This window comes from Schistocerca americana, chromosome 3 (genome assembly GCF_021461395.2).
Source record: "Schistocerca americana isolate TAMUIC-IGC-003095 chromosome 3, iqSchAmer2.1, whole genome shotgun sequence".
NCBI lineage: Eukaryota > Metazoa > Arthropoda > Insecta > Orthoptera > Acrididae > Schistocerca > Schistocerca americana.
The window spans coordinates 929,147,861-929,154,436 of NC_060121.1; the positions used below are offsets into that span (position 1 = coordinate 929,147,861).

General features: G+C 42.2%; 1 non-coding gene across 1 annotated transcript; it reads left to right on the forward strand.

Annotated features, from left to right (window-relative positions):
* Positions 1-219: 219 nt before the first annotated feature.
* Positions 220-292, forward strand: Trnaa-cgc. The gene has a single exon. It is a non-coding gene; the product is annotated as a tRNA-Ala (tRNA).
* The last annotated feature ends 6,284 nt before the right edge of the window (positions 293-6,576 follow it).

Here is a 6,576-nt window from a genome sequence, read left to right on the forward strand (position 1 = left end):
CAGGAAGTTTCGTTTCAGATTCTCTTTGACTGGTAGAGATGTATGCGGTAGTTTTCAAAGAAATTTCGCAACCATAATTTTGTGCTTTATTTCTCCATCTCCTTCCAACTACAATCATCTCTTGTTCAGCGTTCGTATAAACACTATTATTATCTTCAAAGAGGCCTATTAACATTCTGAACAAGATACACACACCAAAGGGACCCCCTGTCGATACCGAGCGAGGTGGTGCAGTGGTTAGCACACTGGACTCGCATTCGGGAGGACGACGGTTCAATCCCGTCTCCGGCCATCCTGATTTAGGTTTTCCGTGATTTCCCTAAATCGTTTCAGGCAAATGCTGGGATGGTTCCTTTGAAAGGGCACGGCCGATTTCCTTCCCAATCCTTCCCTCGCCCGAGCTTGCGCTCCGTCTCTAATGGCCTCGTTGTCGACGGGACGTTAAACACTAACAACCACCACCCCCTGTCGATACGCCTGTGTTTTGTGAGACACTCAGATCCGATGCAGATGCAGAGATGTATGCTTTGAGGGTCTGTATGATTCCAACATTTCTGGCGAGGTCGATTTCAGTGCCATTAAGATCGTATGTTATTTCTTGAAGTGTAAAGGCGAATGCATTATGTATGAGATGTGATGTTACTTTTGCTGCTGGAATACTCTTGGGTGTAAACAACCGTTCCAAGCATAAGAAGCTCTCGCTTGGACTTTTTAAACCATGTTAATATTGAATAAGAACTATTATCTCGTCGTTGTCATTAAATGTTGCTGAAGCATAATATTTGTGGGGAAAATATTCCCGATTGATACTCTCGTGCCGGCCGCAGTGGTCTAGCGGTTCCGGCGCTGCAGTCCGGAGCCGCGGGACTGCTACGGTCTCAGGTTCGAATCCTGCCTCGGGCATGGGTGTGTGTGATGTCCTTAGGTTAGTTAGGTTTAAGTAGTTCTAAGTTCTAGGGGACTTTTGACCTAAGATGTTGAGTCCCATAGTGCTCAGAGCCATTTCAACCATTTTTGATACTCTCGTCATACTGAATTGGAGTTGTTATACCGAGCGGTCTTGCGCAGATTCAATGCTATCGATTTAAGAAACACGTGTTTCTCGCATGTTATCACATTCTGAGTCCGCTGCAAAGTGGTCTTCTGATGGTTGTGTGTGGTATGTTGACATTTTATACCCTTGATGCTGGTCAGATGGACACGTACTGTAATTTCCTCGCAGCGAAAGTCTACTAAAGTGCGCGTCATTTATGACGGCTGCCGAGTTTAGGTTCGTTCTGCGCATCTGACGTCACAAAACAGTCAGCCAATGAACAGAGAACGACGTTGCCAGAGCTCAACTGCAGTGCAGAGCATGGACGAGTGTCTTCAGTTTTAGAAACCTTCAGTCATAAAGAAAGTAATTGAACAAAAGCAATATCTTGATAGCAGACTTTCTTTTGTCTAAAGTTTGGAAAAAGCATTCTTAATACCAATTGCTTCATATTCTATTAATTAATTAAACCAAACAAGCAATAAGCCTCCTAATTAAGGCAATAGCAAGGAAAGGTGTTTCTATCATTCTCACTAACCGCTTTTTCGCAATAAAGAACAGCGGTAATTGTTATTTCCTATTGTACTTCGACGAAACGTGAGTAATTCATAGTCATACCAACAGTGTTTGTCGGTATTTTGCGTGCGATTTTAAAGTCCCTCGGTGACTGAGTTGAATGGTGAGCGTGTTGGCGTAATGGTTAACGTATATGGATGCTAAGTGAAAGGTTCTGAGTTCAAACCTTGTTTGGTGCTTAAATTTTTCTTTATTTAAAAACAATGTCGAAGTGTCTTACTTCATGAATTTTATTCGTTTGAATGTAATTTTTTGAAATTTCTAGTGGCAACTAAAATCGGCCATGCGGAAAGTATACACTATTGACTTTTACCTCTGCAAAATCTTCAAAATTTCGTGCAATGGTTTACTACATCTAATGCTGCACAATAACTGCGTTGAACATCGAAACAAAATTAAGTCATTTATGGGGGGAAGGTATCAGTCAAGAAGATGTCTAAAACACAAATTTTAGGACTAAATATTTTTTTGAAATCGAATGATAAAGTGTGTAAAAGCAATAGAAACACCATGTCTGCACAGGCGAGCAGTGCAATGATCATAAAATCGCGCACATCGCGGAATGCGGGGAGCACGTCTCTGTAGCAGCGAAAGGGTTAATGCGGCCGTGGTGGCTTCACTTCATAAACTGCGCGCTCCCCCCTAAACGTAAGTTTGCGAACTATACTATGGCGCTGCTTCTCTTGGCGCATACAACTGGCAACGCAGCAATCTCCCGCGTCTGGGCGGGCATGCGCGAACCGCCAAGGTAAAAGAATTGAACTATAGATTTGCATTTGATCTGCGACATTCAGCTCGAGATGGTCTAATGTCTGAATAGTCATTGGGAGGTATAGTAGATTGCTGGGAACCGCCACACTTTTATAACCTGGGCACGGTTGACACATTGTAGGAAAAAGATCCTTTTATAGTATGGAATAATTGTCGTTAAGGAACGAATTCGTCGTGATATTACATTGAACATGAATCATATGGCCGGCCGGTGTGGCCGTGCGGTTAAAGGCGCTTCGGTCTGGAACCGCGTGACCGCTACGGTCGCAGGTTCGAATCCTGCCTCGGGCATGGATGTGTGTGATGTCCTTAGGTTAGTTAGGTTTACTTAGTTCTAAGTTCTAGGCGACTGATGACCTCAGAAGTTAAGTCGCATAGTGCTCAGAGCCATTTGAACCATTTGAATCGTATGATTGGTAGTGTATCAACTTATCTTCCTCTTGTAAATTTTATCTGTGTTATGCTCCAGCAACTGATCCTTCAAGAAACCTAATAGCGATCCTATTTATCTTTCACGGGTAAAGGTGTCTGTGTTTATTGTTGTTTTTATTTACGTTTTAAATGACTCAACTTCTGGACGTTACTGAAACCCTTTTACAAATCGTTTTATGTTCGCATTTAACTCGTTAGAGTCGTAGCAGCCAGGAGGTATTACTACCACTACCCCACTTCCTAGATTCAATTTATTGTTTGTGTCGGTGACATTATGTATGCTATTGCTTGTTTCCGGACCAATCACTGCAGTTACTCCGCTCCTCCTCGGATCTATTGGAGGAAAGTAGTTTGCCTTTAATGTAGACAAATGTTCTTTTAAAGTTGGAGTGTACGACATTGATAAAGTGAAGTGCAATACTGCTTGTTTTTATGTAATCGTCTGGAGAAACACAGGAAACAGATGACTCCTGAGATATGAACTGGAGTTTCGGTAGCGTCGAAAATTGTAGAACACTTCGTTCCTGTCGGTGGAGTAGAGCCACAATTCTTCTTATGGTCTTAAATCACTGAATGAAGCAAAATAATAGATGGTATTCCGTTCTTTTTTTAACATAAGCAATTCAGTGAGTTCCATATCCCTCTTCCCCCCCTCCCCTCCCCCCCCCAAATATCTAAATACACAATCCAACAGTTTTTGGATTAACGCATCGTCTTTGACAATGTATCCCACATAAACAAACCGTAAAATCTTGGGATTTTGAATTATATGAAGTGCTTAAGCAAGTGTATGTTTGCAAGCTATCCGTCTGGTAGCATTACTATGATTTTTCTTGTGAGCAGTCCACCGTTTTAACCAACGTAATTTCTGTCGATTAGTTTTCTGCTCTTCAATAACTTAACGCTTTGGCATCGATATGCTGCTGTACACTAAACCTTTTTTGAGATAGCGTACAACTAAAGGTGCGTTTACACCTATGCACCTTGCTCCTATTCGCTGTGCGACTGTGCTTGCCCCACACACAGGTAGAGGCATATGTGTAGTTTGTGTGCCTCTTACTCGACATGTGCGTGAGAGTGATTCTACCCATACCTATTTTCACACTGGGCGCCTCTACTTCCGTGTTGGGCAAACTGCAGCCGCACGGCTACTAGTCGCATGGACCACAGGTGTAAACGCACCTTTGTATATAGTCTGAGGTTGCTGGTGGTGATGGGGGTCAAGTGTCTTAGCTATCACCTTGATGTATCCACACATATCCGTTAGTTTTGTTTTGACTTCTTCAATTTTCTCATTGACATATAGATGACATTATTGGATTCTAGCATTCAACCGCTCCATCTCACTATTTCTAGCTAACACCTCAATGAGATTTTACAGTTCCATTAATCTATCACTGATTGTCTCAGTTTTTCTGTAAATGTATAGATACATGTGCTTCGCATCCTTGAGACGAGTGAACAACACCCATTCAAATTAGTCTACAGTATACTGACACATTAGCGTGTTGATACTGTATCTTTTGAGCAGAAATTCCTGGAAGTTTCGTTTATGTCTCCCATCATTCAATTTCCTTGGATTATTTGTAACCATGAAGCCACACTGCCTGTGATTCCAGCAGTTCACACATACGTTAATAAATTCAATGAATGTCATGTTGGCTTCTACATGCACTTCGTAAATATGTTTTAAATGTATATTGTCTTATTTGAATGAGATAATAGGGTTCGCGTTATCTATTACCAACTGCTTTGGAATCCTGGAATATGTCTGGCTCAAAGAAAAGATATTGTCATTCATATGAAGGCCGAAGATAAATATCTGGGAATCGGATTCTGGTTTTCCACTACGACGTCATCAAATACTAGTGCACAACTTGGTTTTACTTCCTCAGGCGGTAGAATCTCACTGCTTTCGCTAAATTTCTGCCAAGTTACTCCATCAACACCGCACCAAATTTCCCGTAGTAGCTGATAGTCGGGTTGAGAGAGGGTTTTTGAAAATATGGTTCAAATGGCTCTGAGCACTATGGAACTTAATATCTGAGGTCATCAGTCCCCTAGAACTTAGAACTATTTAAACCTAACTAACCTAAGGACAACACACACATCCATGCCCGAGGCAAGATTCGAACCTGCGACCGTTGCGGTCGATCGGATCCAGACTGAAGCGCCCAGAACCGCTCGGACACTCCGGCCGGCTTGAAGATATGTGTACATGCTCTATGCGAAACTCTTCAGCATGTGTTAACAGCAAGAGAATGAGATTAGTCTTCCTTTAGCTAAATGTGCTATCAGGGAGTAAAGAACCAATCTTCTATTGCTCCTAGTTTTCATTATTACCGGCCAGTCGATTACTACAAAGACCCTCGTGTTGAGGCGTTCTGTCCACCCGCTCATGATGGTAACTGTTCGTTTATATTAGGGTGCAGTGGATTTTATAAGGAATAACACAGCATAGTTCTTACATTCTTTTAAATTTATGAACATTTATTTATAGCTGGATATATAAACAAACTTAAATAAAATTGTAGTTCTGTGCCCACATATAGCAAAGTTGATCCATGCATTTCCATCTCCGCTTATGCACAGCAAGACCTGTAGAGTTGAACTATAGTTTCCTCTGATGGGTGTGTCCACAGTTCGTGGTCTAGTGGCTAGGGTTTCTGCCTCTGGATCATGGGGTCCCAGGTTCGATTCCCGGCTGCGTTGAGTTTTTCTCTGCCCAGGGACTGGGTGTTTGTGTTGTCTTCATCATTTCATCATCATCATTCATGACAGTGGCTAGATTGGACTGTGTAAAAAACAGGACTGTGTACCAACTGGAACGTTGTATAGGCACTAACGACTGCGCAGTTGAGTGCCCCACAAACCAAACCTCATCATCTGATAGGTGGATAGTTTGGCGCGATACCTCCAACACAGTATTCCATTGTGTCCCATAGAATCAGTGGACATATGGCTGGCAACTTAGTAGACACTCTAGGTTCTGCTGTATTACATAGCTGGTATACATTATATTAAAAGTTTGCTCCTGTATATGTATGCACTCTGTGTTGTTAGATACTATAACTGTTCCAAAGAAGCCCACTGAAGAGATTATGTGATTATCTAGTATCACTCATGGAGAGTGAGCGTTTCTATGGATCAACGGCGAAGTACACATTGAAATATGGCACAGTCTGGAACACCGAAAATGTAGATAAAATACCCTCTGCATCATCCAAAATGTTTAGCCGTTTAATATCCATTGATAACTTGTAATACAGAGCTATTTCTGAATCGGTAAGCTTTATTACAGAAACTGTATTAAAATGTAATGCATGTGATAGTGTATTTATTTGCGGATAACTGAATAATAACGTGATTTCGACGAGATGTGGTTTATGCTAGATGAAGCTCGACCCCATCGAAGCAAGAGTGTTTGATGTTCTTGAGGAGCACTTTGGGGACCGCATTCTGGTTCTGGGGTACCCAGAGGCCACTGGCATGGACCTCGATTGACCGCCACATTTTCCAGATCCGAATACATGCGACTCCTTCTTGTAGGGCTGTATTAGACGAGGTGTACAGCAGTAACCCCAAAACCATTAATGAACTGAAAACAGCATTCAGGAGGTCATTGACAGCATCGGTGTTCCGACATTTCATCGGGTTATTCAGAATTTCGCTATTCGTCTGCACCACATCATCGTCTGTGATGGCAGGCATATCGAACATGTCACAACCTAAACCCGGATATCTGTAGTGGCGTTTACATGTTG